Source organism: Uloborus diversus, chromosome 3 (genome assembly GCF_026930045.1).
Source record: "Uloborus diversus isolate 005 chromosome 3, Udiv.v.3.1, whole genome shotgun sequence".
Taxonomy (NCBI): domain Eukaryota; kingdom Metazoa; phylum Arthropoda; class Arachnida; order Araneae; family Uloboridae; genus Uloborus; species Uloborus diversus.
This window is the reverse complement of record NC_072733.1, coordinates 30,631,734-30,651,973: the sequence shown is the minus strand read 5'-3', so window position 1 is coordinate 30,651,973 and position 20,240 is coordinate 30,631,734.

The following is a 20,240-nucleotide window of genomic DNA, read 5'->3' as shown; positions in this document are numbered from 1 at the left end:
ATCTTGAAGATGTTTTGGATGAAAATTTAATTTAATGAATAAATTAATTTTCCAATCATGAATGTAGTGACACCCTGCAAGGTAGATACAGGGAAAAGAAGTAACTTACTTTTTTCAAATTTTAACTGAAGTTTTGCCCCAACATTTTTAAATTTTGCAGATTGTTGATGTTAATAACAGTCAAACTCCTTAGCTGATTATTATTATTATTTGCAAAACTTAACTATATTATTGGATTTAGCCTTACTGATTAAATGATCTCTAAAATATGTGGAATATGGTGTCAAAAATCAAAACGGATGGCCACCGTAGAATCCTCCTTTCAATTTAAAGTTCTATTCTCTTGAAATAATATTCTATTTTCCGTTTAAGAAAGACAATTTTTTGAAATTTCATTATTATAATTTTTTTATTGAAATAGATTAATCCACCCAGTAAAAAGCCATTTTTCAATCGATCACTGATTTTTAACTCTGAAAAGTGAGGGGAATGGGGCTTTATTTTTGGAAGTCAGGAGGCCTTCCCCCCCCCCTCCCCCTTCCTTGCCTCCCGTACGAGCCGCCTAAGCTAGAGAAATACACTACTCGAGTGGTTGATACAGTGAAACCTCCGAATAGCCGACAGTCAAGGGACCAGAAGTTTTGTCCGTTATTGGGAGGTGTCCGCTATTAGGAGGAACTACTTAATTAACCTTTTTCAAAATGGGTTGTTGTTCCCTTTGTAGAACACAATTGAAACAATTGCGAAAGGTTTACTACATTTTACGTCGAGTGTAATAAATCTGTTTTTTCTTAATAAAGGTATACTGACAGCACACACTTGTCTTAAAAAGCATTTAATCAATTAAAGTAATCAGTTAAAACAGTTTGACATATCTTTTTTGCATTACAAGCCTGTTTCTCAATATAAATATTTAAATCATTTACCTTAGCGAGTCCTTCAGTGTCCCCTGTGCTCAAGAAAAAGTTTTTCAATTCTTTACTGTATTTCAGTGCTTCCGAAAATTCTCTACTTGTGCAATTTTTTTATGGTTAATTTATTTATTTTATCTGGAGTATCACTATTGCATGATTGACAGTTGGCAATATGACCTTGAATATGGGCAAATCTTTTTCATATCTAAAAATTAAACAACCCAACGAAACCACGGCGCCATAAAGCCGACTACTACCGGCGTCGGTCTGCTCAATTGCATCTCCCGGGAGCCCCAGTTAGAAAAAGCACCCAGTTTCCTCTTTTTTATCTTAACTTTTAAATAGTTATTGTGTACAAAATTCATTAAAATCTTAAGAAAAACGTACGTTAATTGTTAGACTGACGTCAGTTTTCGCTTATCTGCTTCAACACTCTCAAAACTAGCCGTAACAGAATTATGACTTTTAGTTTTTCGCTGCTCGCAGAAAGTACCATGTCTTTTAGTTTTTGTTTTTTTTCCGCCCCCAACTTTTAAGCCCCAATCGCTGCCTCTGCCCATTACCACCCTTTTAATTCCAAGAAACAGTGATAAGGAAATGACGGGGGGGGGGGGGGGGAGAATATTAGTTGTGGACGATGAAAAGCTTTGTAAGGCAAGCAGTTACTAAGATATTCTGTGAAAAGAAAAAAACCGGAAGTGCTACGATCGCAAGGGAAATTTTTTGTGAAATAACTGTCCGGTATTCGGAGTGTCCGTTATTCAGAGTGAATTACATGGAATGGCCTATATTGAGGGACTGGGACTTGCAAAAATGTCCGTTAATTAGAGGTGTCCGTTATTCGGGAGTGTCCGTTAAGGGAGGTTTCACTGTATATCGAGATCTCAAGAAGTCCGTCGGGGGCTCGAGAAACTCACTGCTCGAGAACTCGAGGTGAGATAATTGAGAACTCTTCATGTGATAATCGTGAGCTCGAAATATGATAATCAAAATCTCGAGATCTGATAATCGAGTTCTCGAATAATCTTGAATAACCCGCAATAACTAATTTTAATTGTGTTGCCGAGAGAGAGAGGGCCCGTCGTTGAATGAGCTAATGGTCAATTGACCCAGAGCATTTGCGAAATAATCTTGAATAATCGATTCAACCCATTACTACTTCATATCAAATCTCTATACATATTTATGCAACCACACTAGGAATAGTCACATACAGGGCCGCAGAGAGCCACGGCAGGCCCCTTGTCAGTTAGGTCACCGGGTCTCCCTACCCCTGAAAAGAAGGAAAAAAGAAGAAGAAAGAAAGAAAGAAAAGGGGAAAAAGAAAAAGGAAGAAAAAAACAATTCAAAAACCGTTTACTAGGAAAAAATTAACTCTATTTTAAGTGCCACAACAGTAATTACCAAAAGAATAAATTTCACTTTATCTTTACAATTTCGCTTATTCGGAGTCCCCCCCTCTTCTTTTTTTCTTTCTTCCTTTCTTTCTTTACGTCTCTGTCACCGCCCCCCCCCCCCAAGACCCGGGCCCCTAGTTTCCGACTAGGCTGATATAGCCTCTCGTCAGGCCTGACCACATATCTCAAGGACAAAAGATGCTCCTGGAAATGAGACCCTAAGAAAACCTCCCCTGTTTCGTCTCTTGCTTACTTCAACTGAAGAATTCTCTAGGGCAAATGTAAACAATGTTCATAGCAATTTTTGCTTTCACGTAGATAAATCTTCAACTGATATCGATAATGTTCCAATGGTGAACTAATTCAACACTTCATGAACCAAAAGAAAACGGCTTCTTCTAAGACGGCAGGAAAAAATAATTTTACAGCATTAGTTGCATTCAAGTTTTAACCCCCAGGAAATGTAACCTGAAATGAAAAATACCTGTCTGAAATTCGTCGAATATAAATGCTTACAACCTCAAGTTGACCAGCACATTCATCTTCCTTATGATTAAAATAGTCTGCGTAGCAGTTATCCAGTAAATGCACGATGAATGATTACTGTGGACTTGGAAAGGAAATCAGTTTTTAATAGCTTGTAGTGAAAGTTTGTCTAAATGCATTTTACATGAGTTCATGGAGAAAATTCCGAGACTTAGTTAAGAGCAATTCGATATTGAAAAGAAAAGTAATTACTCTCTGAAATTTTGAAAGCATTTTAAAACATAATAGTGCGTTTTAAATCTTGAGCTGACATAAAACAACATTTTGAGATGCGAGTAGTTACGCTTTTCTTCACTCATTGTTCTAGCTCATTAAAAGAGAAGTTTTTTTTGTGACATAGTGATTTTCCTGCGCAGACTTTTAATGGATTGTTGCCCAACCCTTTTTTTACTCGTTGTCAATTTTTTATAAATTGTCGTGTTGTGCATTTTATGCAAGTTTACTGGATTGTTGAGCTTTTGTGTCAAATTTCTATGAACTGTTAACGTAAGAATCATATCGTTTGCGGATGAAGATGTTACCAGCTGAAGCTAGAATAAAGCTATTGTAGTCTTGTTGTGGATTAGATCAGTAATTGAGATTGTTAAATTGACAAAATACCATTATAGAAAAATTATTTTGTTCAAGCAAAAATGGAGACATTAACAAAGCGATTGCTTGAAAATGAGAACCAACTTTAACATTACACATGACAACCATCAAACTATAGTAATATCCGTAATCAGCACCAAAATTTAAACTTGACTTAATTACGTGCAATATGGTTCTGCCGTCACCTAAATTGAGAAACATTCGCCTCGTAATGTAAAAATGATTTTAATATTTTGTGTGAAAAATGTGAACTACTTCGGTTACTGCACGGATTCTTTCTTCTACATAAAATTTTGAATTAACCTAACAATAAAATCATGTTTTATGTGGCTTAAAGCAAAAACGTGATTGTTTTATGAATTATGTAGTTAATATTTAAAATAAAATATCTGAAACTGTAATATGTTTCGATGAGAAATTAATCTAGAAGACTTTTTACATGGATATGCATAATTGCAGCTTAACTGAACGAATCCATCCGGTGTTTAAGTAATAAAAATTTTTTAAAGCAATCAAAGTGTAAATTGTTCGTTGATTTTCGCCGTAAGTGGGAGAGGGTGGGGAGGACATTAAAATGATATCTTACTATTGAAGTATAATGACGTATTAAAGAAATTACGGCGTTTTCACACACACACAAAAAAAAAAACACCTTTGAGAAACAATGTATCATATGACTATTGTGATATTTAGTCTGTTTTGGGAAATTCTCTAAAATTTACCCCTGTGTATTTTACTCTTATTATTGATTAGAGTCATGTTCAAAACCAAAATAATAATAATAATAATAATAAATTATTGCTACAAAAAATGTCATTAATTTGTTAAAAGTAAACGAAAAAAGTGGGTTGGTTAAAACTGCAGTCAGCAAATTAAATTTTTATTATTTCAAATTAAGAAATAACGTGCTCTTTTATTTGTTACGTCTTCGTATGTTTTATTAATTTCGAAAAAAATTATAAGACGCATTTTATGCGTTCAAATTATATTTCACCAGTTTCCATCTACTTGAAAATACATCTTTATGTGTTTTTTATTACAAACTATTCTGAATTGATTCGTGGGTAGGTTTAAAAAAATGTTTCAGCAAAAAGTTCCGTCGTTATTCCTTTCCTATCACCTGTTTCAAATCCTTAAATCTCTTGAATGATTTTTTGTATTCACAGCTTAAACCGGCTTTAGATTCCTCAAAAGAATCCTATAAAACTAATACATTAGGAACTATGTTAAAAACAATGATGGTAAGAGAATTCTTGGAACTGAATTTCGTTTTAGCTACCGCGAATGTAATCCCAGTTTAAAAACTTAATCCGGTTAAAGTATACAATTATAGCTATAGCAGAATGCGTTTGGTAGTTCATCTGCAACTGAGCAAAATGAACTTTTAGTAATTGTTACTGCAGGGGTGCTCCCCTTAACGGCAAGGGCGCATCCTCCCTAAATGTCGAAAAGACCAAAACTCAGCAACAGCCCCCTCCTCGAATGAGAAAAATACACCTAAAAACAACGCTCCTAAAAATTGCAATAGTGCAGTCTGCGCCATCACCTCCCCTAGGTGGGCACCACTGAAATGAAAACAATAAGCATTCATTTTCTTTGACACAACGAACATAATGATAAGCATAAAACTAAAACACCAACAAAACGCAGTCCATTGCTATAAACGACTCCCACGTCGTACAACGACTCAACAAATATTTCGCCCTTCCACGTAAATTTTTCAAGCATATATAATTCCAGACATCCTGGCTAGAAGAAACCGCATCGTTAACTTATTGCCGTTCTAGAAACGTGCACTCAAAACGAGAAAAAAAGAAAATTCCATTGCATACCAGACGTTACGTTGCTTTTGTTACTACCGAGTCCACTCTGCATCATTTTCTCTCAACCAAAAATCGAAAAACGAGTTCCAGGTAGCTATTAACTGCCAAGAAATCGAGATTTGACTTTTTACTTTCCAGTTATTTTCCGTCATTGTTTACTTTAAATCTATGAGACTAACTATACCTACACGATCTAGAGCGAGAATACTGGTTTATGTTAGTTCTCCTTCGTTGGTGCTCATTTCGACAAACTAAATTCGAAATGCAAAATATTTTCGTTTAGCCTTTTCAATTGCTATTTCCTTTTACGAATTGTTTATTATCTTCTCAAATATACTGGTGGAATTTCAGTAGAATGTAACCTGAACCCTATGGCAAGTTCCGTGCCACTACTGTTTTCAATGAATTGTTTTCTATGATTAGCTTTTAACTACTCCAAATTATTTGCTAAGAGCGACTTGGAGTGAACAACCAAACGGTTAACAACACCAGACTTGCTTTTTTTGTTGACTTCCTCTGAAGTCGGGTGGCTCATCAGATAGGCAGGTGCGCCCCGATGGGAGATCACGAGGGGTCACAGTGACCTCCCAAAAAATTCCTTATTTGGTGAAATTTGATTATTCGGCAAAATTATCATAATTCTGCAAAATTTGGAGTTTCATTCGGCAAAATTTATAGCTCGATTCGGCAAAATTTGGAGTTCCATTCGGCAAATCTAGAGTTTCCACCCTCTGAAAAATTTGAGTTCTGGAACCCCTGTGGATAGGATAGAATATTAAGGAGCTGCATCCCAACGGGAAACCTTTATTTAAGCCCAGTTTTCTAGAGATTTTCTAGTAAATGGGCAATTTATTTTTAGTGTAAGGCCGGTTTTTTTTTCATTGCTCAACAACAGAGCTACTGACTTGTTTAAAAACGTGAAACTGGTATGCATGCGCATTGCTATACCAATCATCATTTAACTTAGAATAGTAGCAATACTGAAAATAATAAATTCAATCGAAATAAAGTTGTGTAAAAAAAAATTTACAAATGAGCTCTAGGTATATGATATATCTGTACATAAAGCTTATAGCTAATGTATCTAGTGCCATTACCCAAAAGTGCGTTTTCACTCGGAAAACAGATATACACATTACACACATTTTATAAAAGAAACTAACAGCATAGTAACAATTAAAACTAATATTCAAAAATTTACTAGTGATTGTTTTGAGCATTTTCGTGGAGTACTCATTATTATCATTAAAAAAAACGATTCTAAAAATCAGCCTTGAACCTTGTAGCCTTGCAATACCCGCAGATTGTGGTTTGGACAGTTTGAACACAATATATTCACCCTTTAAAAGAATTTTACAAAATACAAAACGCTTTTCTTTGATGACTTTGCATCTTAGTTCAATCAAAGCGAAAAACGACTGTAAAATTTTGTGTTTGTCTAGTTAAATGATTTCACTTACTGGGCTGATGTACCACTTTTCTTTGAAAATCCCCCCCCCCTTCCCCCCAAAAATGAAGCAGGAATAACTGCAAACGTTCACCTTATATTTTAAAAATAAAAACATATCAATTAAAAAACATTTTTAATGTCAGGCACCAAATATTAGTTACTAAACTTTTTGATTTCCTGAAAATAAAATTGTGACTAAGGGTTTACTTACTGGTTAGGCTACCCGGTATTTCCGCTTTAAATTTCCTTGAACTTTTCAAAACTTTCCTTAAGAGTTTTGACTTGTTATGTCAAACTGGAGTATATTGCTTACATTTACAAGATATGAAAGACAGCACTAGAGAACACAAACAAAACAGCGCATTTCATTTAAAGCCGTATTATCAGAATTACTCTTCCTAGAAAAATGAGGATATTTTTTGTAGTGATATTCTGACTTCAAATTTCCAAACTGCAGTTCGATCTAGAGCTCCGTTCTTTAAAACTGCTTCTGTAACTGTAATGTTACATTGTGTGTTCCGTTTATTTTGAAGGTTTGGAAAATCTATTTTCGAAAAAAAAAAGGAAGATAGTTGTACGCATAGATAAGACTTAGTATATGATCTTTTTAACTGCTAACAATTTAGGCTCAAAAAATTCAGAGTCTAAATATTTGAAAGATGGTATTGTAAATATATTTAATTTAAAAATGTCGCAAGTTCATCTTTGGTTGAAACTGCGTCGTTTATTGTAAAAGTGGTGTACATGACTTTATCGTGTCTTAGTATATCAAGACATTTTGCAAATTTTCCTTGAGGAAAAAATACAAGTGTTCAGCTTCTACTGTAAAAGCACTTACTACACGAGTCGTAATTTTAGTGAAAATGAAAATATTGGCGATTTCACACGCAGAAAAATTTGCAAATTCAATCTAAATAGAGCCGTAAGTTACAAAATGCATGAAGTTGAAATATTTTGCAGGGCTTAAATTTTCGCGTTTAAGACGGGCTCACGAAAATTGAAGCCTCGCGAAAAGAATTGCTTTTACTGTATTTGTCATTTTATACTTATCTTCGAAAAGTGAGAGTTTCTTAATATTTATAGTAGAAGATTGTGTCACCATTCAGCAAACAAATAAGCATTTACATAGAGATACATGTGGAGATCTTTACATTGAATGCCCCAATTTAACCGTTAGTTGCTGTATGGTGAAACAAATGTGACGGTTTAACATTTCTGGAATGTAAGGTGTCTTATCTATTTATATTTGATATTGGTAATCGGTGATTGTTCAATTAATAACTAAATCTTACTACGTTGTATATTCTACTATAATATTCAAAAACTGTTTTCTTTGTTTTATTTTCATTTTTACCAAATGAATAAATAATTATATAATTTTAATCGCATTTTTTTTTGTTAAAAATGATACGGATGAAAAATTATCCACTTCAAATAAACGATTAAAATAATTTATTAATTTTGAAAGTGAGACAAAGTACATTGAAAGTGAGACAAAAGTTTAGTAATAACAAAAACTATTTTTCTAACACTAGAACACTATTGGATTAGAAACTTACATTATCTAATGTCACAAAATTAAACAAGTGTGTTGATTGGTGTCAATTTTTAAATTTAATGAAATCCAAACTCTTAAATACCACAATAACAAAAAATGGACTTCCCCACTTTGAAAATTAACTGCTCATACGCATTCGATTTGAAACGCTTTCATACATTAATATTTTTAGACATCTAAAACGTAATAATTAAAATTTTAATGATTCATAAAAAGGAATGTTGAATATTTAAAGAAAAAAAAGTATGGCTTTAAATGTATTTTAAGCGAAACATCTAAAGATTTTTTGATAGGGGGCCCAAGTAAACAGCAACTACTTAAAACAATATGGGACACTTTTTATTTTCGATTTTTTCAACTGCTGTAATTTTTCTTGAAAAGTATTCCAATTAGATATCAAGTAAACGCGCATTTAATTGTCTTTGAAATGAGCTGTAATACAGCCCTTTAGCTCCCACAGAGCTTCCGTTATAACATTTTCAAACGCCGTAAGCAAGTTTAAAAAAGGGGGATTTTTAACGAACTTCAAATATTAATCATAAATTATGAATGCTAGAGTTTGTTAAAAATTATGCATGACTTTAATACGTCTAAGAGTAAGATTCCAGGGATTTTCAAGAAAATCTGAAATGATCTGGTTGAGATTTTTTTTTGGGGGGGGGGGGGGGTAATTTGATTCGAATTTCCGTAAGATAATATCAGAATTATATATAATTAGTTCTGCTAAAGATTAGTTTTATTTTTAAGTGATGCCAAAAAAAGTTTAAAAAATTTATTTCAAAAGCATTTTTACTTTTACTTCGTAGTCCATGCCAAAAACAGAATTACTGTTAAAGCTTATTTTGAAAATAATAATTTTACATTTTAATAATAATATATTTAAAAAAATAAAAACGTTTACAGCTCTTTCGAGAATTGAATTTTTTACTTCTATTCAATCCATCCATCTTCAACTATTGCAAATGTTAAGTCTACCAGAAGTTGCATTTCGATTTTTATTAAGACCTTTTTCTGCTTCTCGAAACCAATAATTAAGAACATATTCAGAATCTGAATTTATTACTGCAAGTGGGATCATAGTGCAGAATCTGAATTTATTACTGCAACAGTACAAACGTCACAACCACTCATTATTTACATAAGACAATTTAATTTCATACACAGTTACTTCGAAACTTCCATCGCTAATTTTCTTTTACAGAACTCATTCCAGAAGTAATAAATTCGAATAAAATATGAAAAAAAAATGATAGGTTCAATATACACGAAGTATTCAATTACGCGATAGTTCCCCAATGAATGTATAAAAACGAAAATAAATGTATCTCTGAGAACAATTGACACAGAAGAATCTATATATAGGGCATCAAAAAGGACCATTCAGGGGTAGAGTAACAGCATCATATAAGTCAGTGATGTCTAAAAATGCCTAAGGCTTTCTCGTACAAGAAACATTAAGTTGTTAAGCTTAAGAAAATGCGTCCTTATTTTCTTTCTTAACGATGAGTCGTTTGTTAAGGTTACAAAAGCCAGAAGACAATCCATAATGAATATTAGCGCACAAAAAAACGAGCTATTTCTGACTCCTTTCGTCAAAACGGTCATGCATCGTTGTATAGGGCAATTATATCCTCGCTGATGGAATTAAGAATCTTACTACGGTGTGAAAAGTTTAAACACAAAAGCAATGAATCTGTTTACCAATTTAGAGCATTGATTGTTTTATGATTAAAAACATCTCTGCGCTCTTACGGTGACACTAACTGACAAATGAATTAATTACGCTTTGTTAAGAACTAGTTTCTTGGCGGAAGTTTAATTATTCTGATGGTTTAATTATTTTCTTTCAGAAGTATTAATGGAATAGTTCCCACAGAAGAGTATTATAAACTTGTTTTCTTTACGTTTGCCGTGAAGAAGACAGCTTTTACTGTGGTCATAGAATATAGGCTGTTTTTTACCTTTCTATGCGGTTGAAGATATTTTGAAACGCTAAAGAGTGTACACACAACAAGTTCATTTTGGATGACTGATCTTTTGAATACAAAATAATGTCACGACGACTTCTTTAAATTTAAAACTCTTTACACAAATACACAAACAAAAAACAAAGATAAAACAATAGATGAATAAAAAAAATAAAGAGGTTCTATTTTCACCTGGAAACTAATTTTCCTTCTCAACTTGATTCACCTTCAAATTGCCATTGTTCACAGTTCGAAGAGGGCCCGGCCTGATCAAGCCAAAGTGATGCCCAGGTTCTGGTTAAATTTGATGCCCCTCTCCCAAGAAAATATACACATTTTCAAGGAAGTAGTTTCCGAAAAAAGGGATGAAAGAAAAAAAATTGCCCTATTTTGGTGCCCTCAAAATTGTGGTACCCAGGTCCACGGACCAGCAGGACCGAGCGTTAATGAGACCCTGTAGTCCGAATATTATTTAATAAATGATAAATATTTACTTTTGCGAAATCGATACAATTAAAAAGTTGACCCAAGAAATAAATAAGTGCCAACACACAATTCACCCTCTAATTTGACTTTTCATACACTTTGCCCCCCATTCTTGGATACTTAATAAAATGGTATCTTTAGTTTATTTACGTTCTATTCATTCAAATGTACAGTTAGCACGAAAGGTAAATATTCAGTATTACGAATCGCAGCAATCTTTCTACCTACCAAAGCATTCTTTCTCACAGTCATCAATCTTTAGCTGCCGATTTCAAAATAGGAATTTTTCATGTTTAACTACATTCCAACACGGAACTCACTCATAAGGTTTAATGATACAGTAAAACCTGTAAAGTTGACCACCTTTGTAAGTTGACCACCTGTCTATGTTGACCGCTTTTGTCAGGAACGGAATTTATCCTATCTTATATAATGAGGGAAAACCTCTGTAACTTGACCACCTCTCTATCTTAATCACCTGTCTATCTTGACCACTGATGTACACCAAATTTGGTTTGGAGGATTGTAAAAAACTCTTTGTAAGTTGACCACTTGGTTTATTTTTTAAAACTTAATGTAGCAAATTATTTTATTTTATATTATTATTTATTTTATAGCTTTCCAAGAATATTTTCGATGCCAGACCAGCATTTTACCAACTATATAAAACAGCAGCATAACTAAACCTCCTTGTGAGTTTAACAACATGGGAAAACTACTAAGAACCCTTTTATTCTCCAAACTTGTTTTTCTTTTCTTCTATTTGAGATTGCCTTTTGTACTCTGCTCAATGAAAACATGTGTCAGTAGAAAAGTACAAAGTATTTTTTTCTAGTTGCGATATTTTGTGGCAACACTGGAATTGTGCTAAAGAGTAAAGTTACTTGCATTGCAGTATTTCTGGTGCAAGGGATTAAGAGATAGGACATTTTCATTTTCATCTGCCTTTTTGAACTATGAAAGTCCATCTTGTTGTTCTTTGTGTTATAGTTTTACTTAAAATGCCTTCAAAAAGAAAGTTAGTTGAACTTGAGATTGATAAAAAGTATGAAATATTAAAATTAATTGAAATGGGAGAAATCAAAATAAAATTAGCTCACACATATGGAAATTCTAAAACTAGTGTCTAATAAATGCGCCAAACTTCAATAAGGAATTATTTTGCTGAACAATAGATCATCGTGGTTATAAATGTATATGAGAAAAAAATAAAGCGAAAAATTTGTTATTTTTGAATAGCTATGAATTTTTAGGAACTATTAATATCAAACAAGTAACTTTTCATAAACAATAAGATATAAGATTTTTTTTTTTTGATCAATTTACTGAAATTTTAAAATTGCATGACAAATTATACGTCATTCTGGGAAAATTATCTCTAAAAATATTTGAATAACATTTTACATTTTTGTTTCAAAGTAATGTTAAACAATGAAAGTGAGTTGAACAGAAAGAGTAAGTGTCAATTAGTCAAAAAATGAAAACATGGTGCAAAAAATGACAAAAAAAACATTACCCCCTTTATAAGTTGACCACCTATCTAAGTTGACCACCTAAGTACTGCACCGCAAGTGGTCAACTTACACAGGTTTCACTGTACTATCAATATCCAATTAATTTGAAATAATTTGTGATCAAAAACATTATTAAAACAGTCAGGAGGCAAAATGTTTGCGTATTTTGGGAATTAACTCGGAAATGCGATTTATTTTGCTCTACTTCTGGAGATAAATTAGTTACAATAGAATGATTCATTCTTGAATTACGCATTAGTGAAAGTGTGAAAATTCTTTTGAAGAAAAACCTAGGCTACATACATTTTATAAGCAACAACCTGGTATCATTGCGTCTATCTCATAATTAGCTTATTAAAAGTTGCTCTTGCGACTTACTTGCGATTTTCTTACCTTAAAAATAATAACTACAGATTAAAAACCGTTGATAAAAAGTTCACCTGTTTTATAATTTACTGAAGAACAAAATGACGGCTCAGAATTTAGAGAATGCAGAAATATCAAAATTTAAATTTATATTTTTCAGTATTTTCCCCACACAATGCAGTACCTTGTTACTAATATTTCTTTTGGAAAATTTGTTTCGCCGATTTTCATGATTTTTCATGAATCAATTTGATTTATCTAACAAAGCTTTTTTATATAGGAAAGCGGCTCATAGATGTATTATTAGCTAGATACACAATGAGAAACCGGTTCTATGAACATCCATACAGTAGATAGACAAGCGTCTGAAAAGCACATGAGCCTAAACAAATTTTGCCGTAACCTACAAGGATGCAAACACAGGGCCGACGAGAGGCCATGTCAACCTATTTAGAAACTTGGGGCCCACCCCTTGAGGGGGCCCAACCCGGAATCTGTTTAGTAGAAATTCGACAAGTTTTAATGGGGACGGGACTGGCGACTAGACTAACAAAGAGCCCACCTTTGCTCTCGGCGGCCCTGTGCAAACAGCGATGCATCCACTGGAGATCAGTGATTACATCCTCATAGGCGATGCTCTTGTCCGTTTAGTTCAAGATTCCCGCGTTCAATGACGGCCAGTAGCTGCCGCAACTGAGTTGTGTATCTAGTTATATATATACTATATCAACAGTTTCGCTGTATTGCATACTTGGCACAACAGAGGATCCGACTCTCTTCCTTTGCTCTGGAAGTAATTTCCCTAAGTAATTTCCCTCTTTGTACTCTAAATTCTATCCTGCACTATGTGTATATGTCTTGTACTAACGTTGGACTAGAGTTTATAAAAACGTCCTGTGAGACTAAGTACATAAACTCGAAAATATACATAGTCAATAAGCTTGAAACTTTAAAATCGCATACACATGGCTTTCAAATGTTATCTTTCCGAATTTGATAGGTATCTCCTCAATCGTCTATGTAAAAAATCAACTAAGCTAATGGGTAACTTGTGTCTTCATAAAAGATCACAGGTTTACGGAAAAAATAACTGAACATAAACTAATATTGATTGTTTGTGTTTAAGAAACACAAATAATTAAAATCAAAGCCAATTTCAAAATAATGTTAACATCGCCAATAGTCCGCAAAAGTACATTTAACGACAACAATTTCAAAATAAGGTTGCTCTAAGAGCAAATATTAAGAGGCGAAAATGGCCTTTTTGTTCCAGTAGAACGCCTGTGTTCTATGCTGATTGCTGACACGTTTCACAAATTTCATAAAAACTACAAGAAAAAGTATTTTATAAGAATAATTAAAAATTCCAATTCGTACACTATTAAAACGTATCCTTAAAATAAATACAATTTTTTTTCAGTCGCGTTGTACTGTTGCCTAATTTAAAAGAAGATTTTCAAAAAAAAAAAAAAAAATCTGTACATGACGAAGCAGAGGCACGACTACGGCAGTCGAACTATAATGTTATTAAGGTGGAAGTGACCGCGGATTTTAATAGAACTAAATAAATGGGAAAATCTAAGGTATCAAATGACTTGTTTGACTCAACAAGACGATGATCGATGATATCAAACAGTACCTACCTTGTTTCTAACCTTTTATTGTTTTTGCCGTAGTCGACTTCCTGTTTTTAAACTTTTTTTTTAAAAGTTTTATTAGAGTTCTAACATGACACAACTCCCCGACAACCACGCCAAATAATTTAAATTTAGAAAGCAATGTAACATCGAAAGAGAACTAAAATATTTTCAATAATACTGATTAATCAGTTGCGATATGCAATATACAAATTCATGAAATGTTTAATTGTTGATTAGCGTGTGATATAATGTATAAAAAAGAAGAATAACCTTGCTAAATTTTATACTTTAGTAAATTTAACTGGTATATTTTACATTAATAAAGGGTGACACGGGTTTCAATTTGTCTTCATTACGCAAAATATTATTCATAGTTTTTACATTGCTGCATAAAAGCGACTTTCCCCTTCATTATATCCTGGTTGTGAAAAAAGGAATACATGTTAGCAAGTTAAAAGGAAGAAACATATCTGTCTCTATTTTATTCCGAGTGTTATTAAGCATAAAATTTTATCGCATTCAAATTACTTTCTCTTCTAGAACATTCTCTATGTTTTGATAATTCATTACATCGTGCAACAAAAGGAAAATTATGATACATTTGATAAGCGAATCTCTCGTAGCTGCATGTTTAAAGTGATGGTTGGGAGAGGCCAAACTTCCTAGAAGAAAGTATGCCACAGATACGAGTCTCATTCATCCACATAAACACAAAAAAGCTACTCACTTCTAAAAAGGGGACTATTATCCCACCACTCCCACTTCAGCCTAGTTGAAGAAACCTCTTATTCTCAGGTGGTTGATGACATCATTAAATAAGAACATTGTACAAGGCGATCGGTCTTAAACCGAGGGAATTTCCTTTGAGATCTAACGATCCGAATTAACTATTAACTGCGGTTATCTTTGACCTGTTTCCTGGGATGAGCATTTCAACTTGATTTGCTGATAGTAAAGGAACTTCGTAAGACTTGGTTTCGAATTTAAATGCATAAAAACAGTCTAATGATACCTTAATGTATTTTTCAATTGTTTTAAACTTTATTCACGGAACATAAATAGCAAATTCTTCTAAAAAAAGACAAATGAATTTATTTTACAACACAATAAATATTTTTATCTACTAATGAAACTTGCTGATACTCGATGTTTCATCTAAGAACCTGTTACATTTTCGGATTGCTATGAGTGTACGGTTGAATCTCCTTCGCGCAACTCTTCCCATGCATAATTGATGAATATTGACTTGGCTTAAAATCTAAATTTCAAAATTTCTTGATCTTCAGACCTTTCTAAAAGGAAAAGATTACTTTGATTACTTTCCGATTGAATTACTTGTCTGGTTTATGCTAGAAAGGTTTCTAAACTGCAGTTGTTGTTGTTGTCTTGTGCCAGCTGGGCTGCCAACTTGGTGTGCGCGCTTCACTTTTCCAAATGTACCATCATTTGGTGTTAAGTCCGACTTCCACAGTACACACAAGCCATTAGGACCCGTTCATAGGGTAGGCAACCATTCACAGCACAACACATTCAAACAAAGAAAGGAAAAGGACAGAAGAGAGAAAGTACATCCATACCCGAGCCTGGATTCGAACCCGGAACCTTCTTATTGCAGTCAGACTCTTCTGACCGCTAGACAAGGCAGGCGGATCTAAGCTACAGAAGATCATATTTATGATTTATGTCCTGGACAGAGATACCTAATGTTTACCACGGTTTGGAAGGAACGATGGCGATTGCCCGTTGTTCGGCATGTTTAACCTTTAACAAAGGAAACAAATGTCATTCGTGTATTTTAACTTATTGAACGAAAATGAAAAGCTCTCAAGCTGTTATATTTGTAGAAACTCTTGATCAATCGTTAATCTTTCTAATAAATCTGAAAAAGGCATCATAAGCAAATTTGTCTTGTCAGTCATACTACTTACGATCATTCTAGTCATCCAAGTGTGACAATGTGAGATACGAAAATATTTTGCAACGTAAACCACTCGGGAAACTGACCCTGAGTAGTATATATTGCTAAATTACTAGGATCTGCTATGATACAAGCATAGTCTAGCTACATTTTTAAAGGTAACTTGGTATTTATTGACATGAAAACAACAATCAGTGCAAATAATAATATGCAATCTTCCTGTGTAGAAATAAACACCAACAGTGACAAAAGGAAGGTAGTAGACAATAGATCAAATTAAAAATTGGAAATACGAAAAAAATATGAAATGATTGTAAACTGTAAAGAGTCAAATAATGGATGTGCAACAAATTCCAATACTACAAATCAAAATAGGAAAAGAAAACCAATAAATCTACAGTTTATGAATAACTGATGCATTAAGAATAACCACATCTTCACAAACCAAGCACAAAATATGAAAACAAGGCAAGAATATCACTAAATCAAGTAGAAATGTAATGATTCCTTGCTAGCTCCATACCGCTGCAGCAGACAATCTGGTTTCGTTTTTATCCTAATTACAGCGCCACTTATAGTTACTTTCCATTCCTAATACTTCTTTTTTTCTTTTGGTACTTATTGCACAGATTTATTTTGATGAGGACTAAACCCTTATCATGCCTAAGGGAGGCAATCTAAGTGTCTGGCCTCCCTTACGCATGATATATTTTTATTATAGTGCAGAATACATGTAACAACACATGAGAGAATTTACATCACAAAGTAGGGAAAGTACATCAGGAGCGAGGGTGGAAGTCGAACCCACCGCCTCAAGTGTGTGAAGCAATCTCTTAGACCACTCGACCACTGAGGCCCCTGGAGTTATTTCGTTTTCCCTACTGATGCAACTAGGACTAATAATCAAGTTGGGGGGGGGGGGCTTAATTTTGACAATGTATGGAGTTAGTTGATTTACAGTCTAAGCCATCGATATTATGAAAACGAAAAATATTTTTTTTTAACTCTTTTTATCATTTAAAATAACCCATTTTTAAGAAATCTAACTTTAGAAAATCTTTTTTGACGTTATTCTACCTTTAAAAAAATACTGTCAACCTAACTGTACCAAAACTATTATTTTGAAGCATAAGCAGCAAAAAATCAATAGCATGAAAGTAAAAAAAAGAGCAATGCAATATTACAAAGTATTGATTACTCACTCACTTCTATTTTTGCGATATAAAAATCAATAATCTATTCGATCCCAACACTTGTTTAATGACATGAGGAATGTATCTCACATTCAGAAACAATATCTAGATACTTTTCACCAAATCGATGTCAAAATGAAAGCTGCTGTCAGAGTGAAATATTTATTAACTAAGATCTTAAAACGATTCGATATATATATATATATATATATATATATATATATATATATATATATATATATATATATATATATATATATATATATATGATACAGTTGTTCATTAAAATAAAAAGAGTATCCTAAGCCATTTTGCCTGAGTATGTATTTATTGCATTGGGCATTTAGATATTTTGAAAATCTTTTTCTGCGAGGAAAACGCTTTTTGCATGTTGGCAAGCTCTATCTTTAATTTTGCTTTGTTAATAGCAATATGAATATTAAGACTTCTTGTTTGCGTTAAAACCGACCATATTCTTTATATGAAATATTGCTACAACGACAAAATAGAGTATAAGATGCTTTACCCTACTCAGAAAAAATAGCAGTATATACAGTGCAGATCAGGATTGTTAGCGCTTAGCATTGAACGAGTACAATTTCAAATCCTGTTGAAAACAAGACAAGCATGGGCTGTTATAAACAAGCAATGGAGAAATACGCTTTTTTGTGAAGCATCGTCTTTTGTTTCCAATAAGAATTAAATTTCAAAAGAAAATTCGCTTCAAACTTTCTGATAAGGAGAATATTGCGGAAGACTTGGTTGGCTTATTTTGCCTTCCCTATTCCCAACAAACTCGTCGTTTTTGACTCTTACACAGAATGCCAATGATGCTGACATTAAATGTGGGGGTCAGTTGGGGTTAAAAGAAGCATGGGGTAAATGGAAACAAACTGTATTACTATACTTGCTGTGGTTTTGAAACTAAACTGTTGGCGAATGCAGACTGAGGAACATATAAAAGAGATTCTGAGAGTTCCGCTTGTTCCCAAACAATTGTGCAATCGTCATCATTGTTTGAAGATGACACTAGGATAAAAGTCGCGTTTTCTCCAAGTTTAGTGATGTTACATTTTGCTATTCAGCAGGTCTACAAACTGTACTGATTTGTTCTGAAGTAACTGATTTATATTGGTTTTACTTCATGTGAAAGGTTACTGAAACATTTATTTATGAATTTTACCTTCCCGGCTATTGTTGATGTGCAGTTTAGATGTTTCCATTTTCTCCATACATACTGCACTTCAAAATAAATGGAAGCAGTTAAGTTTTTCTTCTTTCCTATTTTTTGAAAACTAAAATTTTAATGTAAATTACTTTTGTTTTGTATATTTTACACGTATTCAACGCATATTTTTTTTTTGGAATTTTTCTTTTAAAATGATTTATGATTACATTTGGGCGATTCAACAGGTCGCATGCGACCTACGGCTCACATATTAGGTATTGTTGATGTAGAACTTTTTGAGATTCTTAACTGATTGTGTTACAGAGCAATTATCTGCCTACATCAACTTTATAAGGAAATAAATGGAGTGCTTCCATTTGCCACTAGTCACTGTGGTAACTTTTCACTTTTAACTCCAGGGTCCACCGCACCTACCACTATTTGCGGTTTGACCAGTTGGATGGGACCCTGAAGACAGTTCTGATTTTTTGATTCAGACCATAAACCGAGCAATTCCGGGTCCAGCACCCCCAGAGGTATCGTTTCACTTGGAGGACTTTGTGACCACGGTCTCCACGTGAAACGATACCTCTGGGGGTGCTAGCACCAGGTAGCTATTAGCTCCTGGTCTAGTTCTAAATTCTCATCAACTGTTCGATCCGGTGATGGTGCTGCCATCTATCGGTATAAAAAAATAATGGAGGCAAGGCACTTAGTATGCAGTCCTCGACATAAATACAATTGTAGTCAGTTGTGATCACGGGCATATTTAACGTCCCCCATCGTGCTCTCAGAGCGTAGTCTTGGACAGAATACGCTAAAGTTTTACGTATCAATTCATCCAAAAGAAAAGGGAAGATATAAATATGAAACATTGAAATTCTGTTTCGCTTTATCTCAGCTGATCCTATATTTTTTAAAAGGACATAAGTAAATGCTGATCGTAAGTTGACTTACGCTCTTTCAACAGAACCTGATTTATATAGGTTCGTATGTTTTCCCTCACGAAGAAAGTAAAAACCACCAGCTCATAACTGCTCCCCCCCCCCCCCCCCCGCACGAAACTTTCATACTGAATTCCTACAGCGAACTTCGTTTAAAACCATTTCTTCAAAACTTAAGATCTTCTTAATGTAAATCAACGTAAACCGTATTTATCTGTAAGTTTTAAGTCTAGGTCTTTTAATGTATTTTCTTTTTAGGCTTTCTGTGTGCATTTTCCTTGTATGAGCGCAACCATGATTAACTTTTTCGTGAGGGACTTTGTCGTAAGAACTTCCTGTCCATGTCAAAATCACAAAACTATCCGTGCTTTTAATCATGCTTAAATCTCATTAGTTCAAAAAATGAATGATATTGTTAACCATCAAGATAATGCTTAGATCCTTCTTTACTTGGGCGAAATTATGGTGACTTCAACATTTATTCACTCGCCTTTGCTGTACACAGCCTGTAAACAGTCTTGACATGTATAAATAGCAAGATTCTGAGACTGGAAATATGGCTCAAAACCAAGCCTTCTGAGAGGGGTTGTGGTACTGTCATGACTCGGCTATTTCATACTCGTGTTCTGGTACTCGAAAATTGACTATTGCACTCCTGGGATTAACATTCAAAGATATACGTGTAAATGCACATTAAAAGTCATAAGAATTTAAATTATAGTTTTTCTTCAAATAAAAATAATATTTACTCTAAATATTATCATT